Genomic DNA, 12,196 nt, shown 5'->3' with positions numbered 1-12,196 from the left:
CTGAAGTAAATGCTCTAAGAAAAGGGAGGTAGGGGCTTAGAGTCAGAAGACTGTCTAAAATTTAGTCAAGCTGAGGGAAATATTACGGTCATCTTGGTCAACAGACATAAACCACTTATGAAAGCCCAACTAGAGTCCATGAAATCATACAAGTTTGCCTGCAAATAGAAAAGAAGATTCTAAAAAGCATATTTAAATTTTCATTAGTTCTGTGACCTAGTTCTTATCGAGTGTATTTTGATTTCTTTCAAATTCAGAGAAATTGAAATGATACCTTCTAATACAATATAAACGTCTTATTACTAATCTGAAATTGATTGTATTTCACATTGTGAAAAATTTAAATCTAAAAGGACGAAGTATGGTGTTTAATGTTGAACTCTTACTCTATGGTATGACTGAAATTAATAAAAAAAATCGGACTTTTTGTCTAATGAACTGTGAATAATGAAGTTTTATTAAAATGCCTAATTTGTTTAGGTACAAGCATTGCCTAGTTATCCAATTATTCTGGCAAAGTTACAAATGGAGAAAGTTGAATTTGTTAAATTAAGAAGGTCATTGAAGTAATTAAGACTGGTGAAGCATATTATTAATACTTTACAGGGGAGGGTAGTAATGCAAAATGTACCTGTTTCCTTATGTTCAGGCTTATATTCCAAATGGAACTTATTTAAGACCTCAGAAAATAGCGATACACACACACAGACACACACACACACATACATATGTATATATGTATATAAAATGTAGGTCATTACTAAGAATACAACTAAGACATATTTTAATAAGTAAGAAAATTATTTGGGGCTTATTCCATTTTATGACATGAAACTGTGGCTTATTAATATAAACAAGAATTAACACAAAATAGAGATATGAATGTGTGGCAACTATTAACTTAAAACAGATACTTAAAAATATCACTAAAAATAATTCATTTAAGAATATTAACAGTCATCCTAATTTTCCTTTTTAATTAACCAATATGTTTGAGAGAAAGGGGAAAAGACTTATAACGAATGTGCTAAGATAGTGTATATAGAGAAAATGGCTGAAGAGTAGGAGACAAGAGAAATGAAGAACAATAGGTACAGATCATGAAATTCACTTCATTTTGCATCACAGGAATTTGAGTAGAGATTTCTAGTATTATGAACTACTAATAATTACCAGACATCTCATTAAAATAATGTTAAAATATGAATTTCTCAATTACTACATCTTTTGAAGTATATTTCTAGTTCAATTGAACTCAACCCTTAAACTTGAATATTTATAAGCGAATAACAGATAATTTTTCTTCCAGTACCAATATGGGAACCTGTGAATTGTAGAAACTAAGGTCTAGGTTATAACTTTGCTCCTGAAAGCAGATTATGGATATTAACAGAGTAGTGTCAGAGTCAGAGAAATCACTTTATCCTGCTTCCCCAAGGTATACTTTCAAATAATTTTATAGAGCGTTTCCCAAAATCTGAAATATGTGATAATGATTTTGTCTATTAAACACAAACCACACAGCTAAAAAATTGAACCCACCAACCCAATTTCCTTGTTTACCTCAAACTTGAAGCTGTATTTTTAATAAAACTTAGTTGTCAAATTGGCTGCCTACCGGTATAGACTGACATGGCATTTTCTGGTCCTATCTTCTAGTGTGTCAGGTAAGTAAATGTACCAACTTTTCTTCTTCTTCTTTTTTTTTTTTCCCGAAAGGAATTTCCTCCATCTTTTTCTCATCTTTTTTCCACTTTTATACCCAACTCCATTATGAAGTCAATGATATGATTTATTTAAAATATCTTTATTGACTCTGCTCTATATAAAAGAGTGATAATCACTAAAGAAATAATCATGCATAAGACAAGATCCTTGTCATTGAAAATCTCTCAGATAAGTATGAGGCAACGTGAGAAATGAGTGTATATCTGGGTCTGAAGGTTATATAATTTTAGGGGTGCTCTTTAAGAAAAATGTTACAGGATAAAAATAAAAAACCATGTACAGGCACTTCAAAGGAGCCTATGCAAGTGAGGGGCTCTGCGTCTTAAGATTCCTTTGTGTTATGGTAAATCCGCCACTGTTACTGACTATTATAATGATGATACATACAAAGTATTATGGTATTGCATTTGGTCAGATTACTTTCTCATATAGTGTTACCAGCTAATTAAATGTTAGAGAAAGAAGTCTAATATTTCTGCCACCTGTGAGAGTCAACTGAGACTTGATTAAAGTAAAATCTGACCTAAGGCTGGCAAATGAGAAGCAGTTCACAAGTTAGAGTAAGTGGGAAGGAAAACCTTTCAGGCAGCGAGAGATAAACAAATGACAAAAGGAGATGAATGTACACCTTTTTAAAAATTGCAATTTTACACAGCATGGCTGCATCATGAACGAATAAGGAAAACAGAAAAAAATAGGTGTAGGCCGGACACTAGACTGTTATCACTTAGAGAAGGTCTTGATTCTCGTTTGCCATGCTAAGTACAATTGCTACATATTTTAAAGCAGTGAAATGCTTAACTAGGAAGTTTGTAGCTCTTTTTTGGTAAACATTTCTAATTAAAATTATGTGTTGCTCACCATAGTTTTTGAGTAAAAACTTGTATTTCATGCTGTGTGCTATACAAATCATTTATTGTTAATATATTTATTATGGTACATAGGAAAAATAACTACCATTTAACATTCATATTAGTTTGCATATTAAATATAAAGCATGTAGAGAACATTATTTGTTAAGTGACTAGATATCATTAAATCACTACAAGAATATTTGTACTGCCATCCAGTTTTTCCCATTTATATATGTACTTCCATTTGCTCTGGAGAGAACTGCCAGGCTAATGACATTTAGTGTGATGACAGAATCATCTGTCAGCCTTCTCTGTAATTCTCTCTGGGCCCTGGCAGACAAATATGTTTTCACATACTATAAAAAATTAAGTACCAAAACAATATAAAAATAACTTTAAGGGTCTGATAAAATAGGCTAAAGCAAGGACATTGAAAGTTAATGCATCCCTTTCTGCCTAAACTTGCCTTATTCAATTTCATAGATTTTATAAAATGTAATAATTCTTAAAAACCTACAGAGGGCAAAGAGAGACAAGATCCTCTAAAAGACGATATAAATAATGTTCTAAATGTAATTGTGAATCAGCTAGATGACTCCAAATATATTTGTTTTATCATTTAGGATGGTTCCTGTTGAAGGTAACCAAAACCCAACACAAAGTGGCTTAAATTTTAAGTAGAGCTGTGGCAAGTCATGGTTCAGTCATGGCTTTGCTGTATTTATGATTCTTTGTGCATGATCATGTTTTAGTATTAATGTATTTAGTATTAATGTAATGGTTTCAGCAGTTCTGGTTCTCACACATGCCCTTAGAGAAAGCCCATTAGTTCTAGTGTTCCCAGCAAGAATCTCACCTAATTTTGTGTATGCCCAGTACTTAATCAGTGTCTGCCCAATGAAATACAAAGTACTGGTTCATTTAAATCAACTGTGCCCTCTCTTCCCAGCTGGGGATATAGTCCACTTTTCCAGGTTATATTGAGATATATGGGGAAGTGGTATTTTTTTTTTAAGATTTATTTATTTATTTTAGAGAGAGAGAAAGAGAGAGCACAAGCAGGAGGGGCAGGGAGAGGGAGAAAGAATCTCAAGCCGACTCCAAGCTGAGCCTGATGTGGGGCTCAATCCCAGGACCCTGAGATCAGGACCTGAGCCAAAACCAAGAGTCAGACGCTTAACTGACTGAGCCACCTGGGCACTCCTGTAAAGAGGGATTCTTAAACAAAAAGTTGAATAGTTCAAATAGTGCAAAAGGGAAATGAATCTTGAGTAGACGATCAATTATGTTCATTGCAACTGCACAAAATGGAATGCTATTGCTTATCTCAAGTATTCATAATTTATCTCCTGAAATTTTGTGATGACTCTGAACTGCTCTTCTTTTTAATTTATTTTGTCCACAAATTACAATCCATATCTATACTGTGCTCTTTATACAGCAAATCTGACTTAACTTCTTAAAGTTTTTCAGAATACCCCTGAACTTCAGCAAAGAAGTGTAAGTTCCATCAAATGGATGGGCATGCCAAATTTTTTATGATATTTCTCATGACTTACTCATGTGCTTCTTGTTCTTTTCTACTGTACCTCAAGATTAACATTGCAGGATTATAAACTATGTGAATTTTTATACTTCTTTTATTTCCATGCACTTGTATGTTTTTGCTATAATATCTGTGATCATTATTTCACCTTGCCCTGAAGTTTTAGTTTGTTTTTTTTTCCCCAGTAATCACAACTAGCTTAGATGTTTCCTTTTTGAGGAAGGCTTCTTGAATGCCAAAGGCTAGAGTGCTATCCAGACATCTATACACCTGTACAGTATAGCATATAGAATATTATTATTCTGTATTATTAATAGAATTAATAGAATAGAATCAATATAATATTAATATCATGCTAATATTATTATAAAAGGCCTATTTATGTGTTGGCATGTGAGGAGCTCTATGGAAGAACCTGTTTAGTACTATGAACACAGCTCTTGACACACAGCTGCACTTAATGAATATTTGCAAAATGAAACTACAGTGTATTATACTACTAGTGGTCTCATGTGGTCCCACATTGATCCTCTATTCTTATGTTCCTCTTTTACCTTATTTATGTATTTAAAATATACTATTTCTTGGGGTCTTTTTTCCATTTCTTTCTCTTGGAACTACCTTCTCATTTTACCAAGTTAACTCTAATTCACTCTTAAGGCCCTAGTTTAAGAATGTTATTGTTGGCCAGGCAGCTGTTTACAACTCACATGTTCATGTTAAGTCACCCTGCTATACATTCATAGAGTAGCCTAATTTTTTTTCTTGTAACACCCAGATTGAATGCATAAGTACTTATTTAGTGCATTTCCTTCTTCATCCACGGCAAGATCCATGGGATCTGGGATCTTATGGGTCTATTTACTTCTAAATTCTATAATCTAGTACAGTCCCCAGAATATACTAAGCATGTTATAAATGTTTAAAAATGTAAGGATAGTATAAATTTTATGCCTTTGTTTTTGAGAGAGAGAGAGAGAGCACATGAGTGAAGGAGAGGGGCAGAGAGAGAGGGAATCCCAAGCAGGCTCCATGAGCCTGACATGGGGCTTGATCTCAACACCCTGAGATCATGCCCTGAGCTGAAATCAAGAGTTAGATGTTTAACTGACTGAGCCACCCAGGCATCCCAAATTTTATGCTTTTGAGTTTGGACCCGTTCTCCCCTAACCTTACACACTCAAAATTCTGTTAAATGGCTAAATACCTAATTTTGAAAAGTCAAGAAAACTCCATTACTTATGATTAATGATTTCTTCTATTTTTGATAAATTTAGTGCTTTTAGTCATTCAAAAATTTCTTAGTCTCTCTCAGAAATTTTTTCTGCTACAACTTTTATCCAGATTCACGCCTGCGATTCTGAGAAACTGCTTGTTCCAAGAATTACAGAAGAGAAACAATAAGAAGTCTCTTCTGCCACTACATCCCTAAATCTATCTTAAAGTTTCTATCACATCTATTTCTACTTTTCAGCACTGGGACAGCCCCAGGTAAGTACCAGTAGCATTTTAATATTATTCTATTTCATCCTCTGTCTTGCTGTGGAGACTGTCCTTATGCCACCACAAATTCTTTCACATGATAAAGCCATGTTCTGAGTCCCCCAGCCTTTTTCGCTATTAATAGTCAAAACCAATGCTGGGCCCCAAAGTAACTCTAACACCATAGTTTTAAAAAATCAGTATTTTTTCTTTGCTGTGGGTGTAGAATATCTATTCAGACTTCATTTGACTCATTTGACCATGTTTTCCAAACTTTTGATTAAAATGTACATCAAACGGTGTTCTGGCTACTTGAATAGTCAAGAAAAAAAACAGAAAGGACTTCTCAGGTAATATAACTCAATTATATTATTTAATTAACCATACACTTTTTCCACCATCCAGACCAGGAAATACAAACACACAAACGAAAACAGATAAAGACAATATGATATGAACACTATTCAAACAAGTGTCTTGTTATAGCAAATGGGGCTGAAATTCAAATCCCCATCGGAGAAATTATCCTTAGATTGGAGGAAGGATACTTCTTCCTTAGAAAATGCGGGCTAGAGTTTTTTGTTTTTTTTTTAACAGACAGCTTTAATATCTATATTTATGTTAATGGTTCTCAGACCTCTCCTCTAAGTTGAATATCCATATATTCACCCTGCCAATTATTTCCTGGGCATTTCCAACATATATATCACAAATGTCTCAACTCAACATTTCCAAAATGGAACAAAGGTTATCTTTCCTAACTTTCAACTCATTATCCTCCTGCAATTCTATTTTTGATGAATGGGATGATTATCTGCCCCATTTGGCCTTTCTGTTAATTACTCTTGACCCAAAACTTGTTCAAGTATTTCTAATCTCAAACACAAAATCACTACCATCAATCACTCTACAATCAGCATTATATAAAACTTTATTTTTCTCTTACATCCAAACACCTTGAAAGAATTTTCTTCTCTTGCTGTCTCACAATCTGTTCATTCCTCAGCTTTTATTCCTTACCTAAATTCTCACTTCTACTCTCATCTCTTCAATGAAATCGCATGATCTAATAAATCAAATGTATGCTTTTCAAACTTAGTTTTCTCGATATCTCTATAGCATTCTACACTACTGAAGACTGTTTTTTTGCTTTTCAATCATATTTTTAAATTTTGAAACTACTGTTCTCAATATTTATCTTTTCCGTATATTGTTTTAGAATTTTCCACAGGATGCTGCAATTAATTGGGAGTGGAGAGGCTAATCGTATGACTTTCATATCTTCTAGGACAAAGGCCATGTTTAGGTCTTTATCCTCTTAGTGATTAGGAACTATTGAAAGGTTTTTAATTGACTAGTACCTTTATCAATTCTGTGCTTTAAAAATACCACTTTGATGTAACTGACAATGATGCGTTGCAAATTTCAGAAGACAGAATGATGATGACTGTTTGGGAGACAACTGAATCAGTCCAACGGGAGATGATAAAACTCTTAAGCAATTTAGTGTCAGTGAAGACTAAAATAATTGTTGAATAAATTAATTATTACACACTTAAAATAATGGGCATACTATAAATAGAGGACTCTAAAATGGCTTTTATTTTTCTGATCTGAACACTTTAATGAAGTAGTTCTCAACTGGGAGTGAATTTGCCCTCTCCCCACCTGGTGACATTGGCAATATCTCGTTGATATGAATGAGGGAGATGCTACTAGCATCTAGGATAGAAGTCACATATGCTAGTCTCTGCATGCTACAATGCAGAGAACAGCCTCCCACAACAAAGAATTATCTGGAACAAAATGTCAATAGTGCTGAGATTAAGAAACCCTAGCTCAGTCAAAGTAGGTGAGAAAGGTTTGGGGGGAAATTTTGGTTATGGTTAAATTTGAGATTACCGATGGACATCCAAGTGGATACATTTAATATTGGTTGTATGAATAGATCTGGAACTCAAAAGAAAGTTTGTGTCTGGGGATATAGATTTGGAAACTTATAGCATATAGATGATATGTGAAGATTTCAGTGAGATTAATCCATGATAAAATGGGAGCAAACTCACCAACTAGTTTGTCATTGCACACAAGTGTGCTAAGAATGTGTTAGAAGCATGCCAAAATATTATTTCAGCCATCATGGTGGATGTTGGAATTAACGCAGTTGTAGCCACTGAACCTGTTATCTTTGGGGTTAAGCAATTTTTTAACCTAATGGCTCAAAAATATTTATTTTCTATATATTCTACAAAATGAAAAATTTTGGTAAACACTGGCAGCAGAAAAGAATGAAGAGCAAGAGGATAAGTAAGACTGGAATTTAATGGATATATCAGAGTGGAGGAAAGTGGGAGGAAATTAGAAGAAAGATCAGTTGTGGAAGCAAAGAAAGAATATTTAAAAAGAAACATTAAGGGGCGCCTGGGTGGCTCAGTTGGTTAAGCGACTGCCTTCGGCTCAGGTCATGATCCTGGAGTCCCTGGATCGAGTCCCGCATCGGGCTCCCTGCTCGGCAGGGAGCCTGCTTCTCCCTCTGACCCTCCCCCCTCTCATGTGCTCTCTCTCTCATTCTCTCTGTCTCAAATAAATAAATAAAATCTTAAAAAAAAAAAAAAAGAAACATTAAAACATATAAGATGCTTATAAGTGCCAATTAGGAGAAGAAATTATATATAGTAACTGACTTTAAGAAGAATAGAGACTTGAGTGACTCTGAAGAGTACAGTTCTAATAATGCTTAATGTTGAGTGGAATGCCTATTCTACCATATTTATATTTCCACAAAGGAGAAGAGACTTTCTCTCCACCCTACTGGAAAGAGGAAGTTAGAGTACAAATACCCTAACTTCCTTCTACTTCTCCTTTGAGGTTATTTTCTGGGAGAGGAACTTATTTACTGGATTGGTAAGATTTATGAGACTTTGGGGTTCTTTGGACCACATCTAACATTACTAACATTTGACATTGGCCCTAAGAGCTGGAAATAAACTTCACATTTGCTCTCTCTTCACCTGCTAATTAACAGATGAAGCAAGAGTTTTTATCATATTTTTATCATATTATTGTTGTTGTTTATTTACATATTTTTTACAGCAGATATCTAGACTCTAATCATCCTTGTATTACTGAAACTTTATGCCCATTGAACAGCAAGTTCCCATGTCCCTTCCCCCGGCACGTGGTAGCTGCCATTCTACTTTCTAATTCTATATTAATGATTATTTTCTATACCTCTATGTAAGTGGTATCATGCAAGTACCAGTATCTCATATATAGCAAAATTTCCTTCATTTTCAATGCTAAATAATATTTTATTGTGTGTATAGACCACATTTTCTTTTTCTATTCATGTGTCACTGGACATTTAGGTTGTTTCATATCTTGGCTATTGTAAATAATGCTGCAATGAATATGGGAGTGTATATATCTCTTCAAGATACTGCTTTCATCTCCTTTGGATATATATCCCAAAGTGGGGGTACTTGGTAATATGGTAGTTATATTTTTAATTTTTGAGGAAACTCTGTGCTGTTTTTCCATAAGCAAAACCAATTTACATTCCCACCAACGGTTTAAAAGGGTTCCCTTTTCTCCACAGCTTTGCCAATACATGCTATTTTTTATCCTTTTTTAAAAAGTTTATTTATCTATTTATTTAGTAATCTCCACACTAAGCATTGTAAATATCCACAGTGAGAGAGTCCTTGGTGTATTCCTCTTTTCTTGGGTTAATATGGATAGCAGTGAAGAAAGGATGATCTGATTAAGTGGGAGAGAATGGAAAAAAAAGTAGAAACTCTTAATGAGATCATAGTAGTAAGAGTTAGGAAGAGTTAGGAGTTGTAAGAGTTCAAAAGACCAAGAAAAAAAGAGTGTGTGGTCAGAATATTGAAAGTTATGATTTCAGAGATACAAATATGGAACTACAATAACCAGTAGGCACAATATCCCAAGTATATATTATTTATATAGTGAAAATACCAGTAATATTGAGAAATCAGATCAAATATCACATATATTTATTTTTACCAAATATTTCACTATTTTAAAAATGTCAATTTTTTCATATGTATGCAAGCAAGTAGTTTCATATGTTTTATTTCATACGAAAGAAATTATTAACTCTTAAGTTGATATTCTTTAAAGTGTATTTCTTTTTTAAAAAAATATTTTATTTATTTTTTTGAGTGAGAGAGAGTGAGAGAGAGAGCATGAGAGGGGAGAGGGTTAGAGGGAGAAGCAGACTCCCCACTGAGTGGGGAGCCTGATGTGGGACTCGATCCTGGGACTCCAGGATCATGACCTCAACTGAAGGCAGTTGCCCAGCCACGCAGGTGCCCCTAAAGTGTATTTCACAGAAAAGTTGGTTCCATTAGATGCTGGAAATGAATAAATTGACTTTACATCAAATAATTTTGGCAAGTGCTGCACACTCTACCTCCCTCTTAGATATTCACAAAACTTAAAAACACTGGAGGGTCTGATAAGTCCTGCAGTATAGAAATCTCTTTAGTTTTCAACATATGTATTACCATAATGATCACAGGACCCCTTCTGCCAGACATTAACAATTCTTAACATATTCTGAACTACTGTTTCTCAAAGCACTCTTTGAGAATCATAGTTTTAAGGTAAACAATATACGTATGTATGTGTGTATGTATTTATATCTCAGAGAATTTATTGTTTCCAAGTAACAATATTGAACTTCTGTGTCTGGAAGCCATCCATGAATATAACATATCTGTTCAGTTAGTAAAAATGAGCTACCTAACCAGAAGGACAGATGCCGTTTAACCAATTCCTATGGGAATGAGTGGGCTATGACTTCTCTGATTACAGTTTAGGTTGAGAAGGTTCTTTCCTGCTGAGTTGGGTGGCGTGCTTCCCCAGTTAACATAAGTCCTCATGTGGTACTGCTGGGCTGGCATGGGTCCCTTGATTCATCCTAATCTGTGAAATGTCAATGTTATCCACAGTCTGAAATAGGTCTGGACTGAAAGGCTGAGATAAAAGCTTGCCATTTCAATTTGCCAGACGTTGCTGCAATTACAATACTGAGATCCTTATTAAAAACTAAGTGGTCTCTGCTCTGTACAAAAGGGCGGAATGTGGTTTTGAGTATCCCTTCAAAAGAGTTAATTTTCTAAAAACAGTTGGAAACAGTAGCAAGGAATACAATCTTGATCATCTGCATCACATGACCATCACACACATCACATGCACACATGATCTGTACCATTGCTTTATTTTAATTTATTTGGTGTGGCTCCTGCATATGGGGGACAATCCTTTCCTTTTGGAGAGAATAATCGTCCTGCCCGTTTTCACCACACTTCTGTGCTATGACATGTCGCATGCAGGTACTTCCTTCTTTCCTTTGGAATGTCCCTTCTCCCTCTAGATTATCCCAGGCTTACCTCTTCTTACAAAGATGATGGGATGTTTGGCATTCACATAAAGAGACTCTTCTTCAAGCATCTCTGTCCCAGGTAGAGGGATTCCTTGGATAGCCACCTGGAGGTGGCTCTGTGGCCATCATTAATTACCGTCCCTCCTGAATTGATCACATAGCCTGCCACTGGTAGACTTACAATGGCAGGCCCTTGCCCACTGCTGGTTTGTCGGTATTGGCCTCTGTGTGAACAGTCCGTGCCTCTGCCAATCTGGCTGCTGAGATGGTGGCCATGCCTTACTAGAGAGTGATGCCATCTGCATCAACTGGCTGATAGAAGATGGTCTGCCCTTCAACAGTCTGTGCTACTTGCTGCTCCCGGACAGTGATCTGCAGCCGTGTTTGTGTCTGGCTGGCACTGCAAGCCTCCTGTGGCTGCCGAATAATCATCTGCTGCGTGGGGTCCTGCACCTGCAACGTTTGTCCTCTGTTCCTTCCCCAGAGCTGGATTTCTCTCTACAGATCCAATAAAATCTGCTACAGATTCTGTGTCCCAGAAACAGGTTCTTGTGTGATGATGTGACCTTGTCCACAAGGGACAGTTTGGACAACGTTAGGTTGGCCGGTTGATGTGATTAACAGGCCAGTGATTAACACTGACTTGTACCATGAATGGATGCCCGGACCTGCTGTTGAATCTGTCTAACAATCTGCTTTGTTGAAATTCATATTGCTATTTGCTGCATTCTGCTCCATGGCCCAACGAACTTAGAATCCCATTCACAAGGAGCTTCACTCTGGAGGTCCTAGAAGACAAGGAAGTACACTGCAGAGTACAGGGGAATTTGTGGCAGGCAAGATCACTCTGTACCTGGAAACTACCTGGACCTAAGGGTGAGGGAGAAAGGGATGCACCTCCATGTGGCACTAGCATTCTGAAAGCGTCAAGACCCTCAATGTGCCTGCACCAGTGGTGACATCCCTGCATGGGAATGGCCTCTGCAGGCCTTGGACTGGAATGTCCGGAGGCACTCACAGGCTCTGGTCCAAGGCCACCAGCTGCTCTGAGTAGCTGGCTAGGCTCAGCTCAATTCCAGCAATTTATTCTTCATTGCACATATATTCATAGGCATACCCATATGTACATTGGACTCTATTACTTTCTGATGGAGATACAAAGATATTTAGGCA

The 12,196-nt window shown here is 36.0% G+C and overlaps 1 pseudogene; it reads right to left on the bottom strand.

Annotated features, from left to right (window-relative positions):
* Window positions 1–10,756: 10,756 nt before the first annotated feature.
* On the bottom strand, window positions 10,757–11,761 carry LOC118520311 (nuclear transcription factor Y subunit alpha pseudogene; annotated as a pseudogene).
* Window positions 11,762–12,196: the final 435 nt, after the last annotated feature.

The sequence above is a fragment of the Halichoerus grypus genome, chromosome 4 (genome assembly GCF_964656455.1).
Source record: "Halichoerus grypus chromosome 4, mHalGry1.hap1.1, whole genome shotgun sequence".
NCBI lineage: Eukaryota > Metazoa > Chordata > Mammalia > Carnivora > Phocidae > Halichoerus > Halichoerus grypus.
The sequence above is the reverse complement of the archived record's forward strand: the minus strand, read 5'-3'. Positions and strand labels throughout refer to the sequence as shown.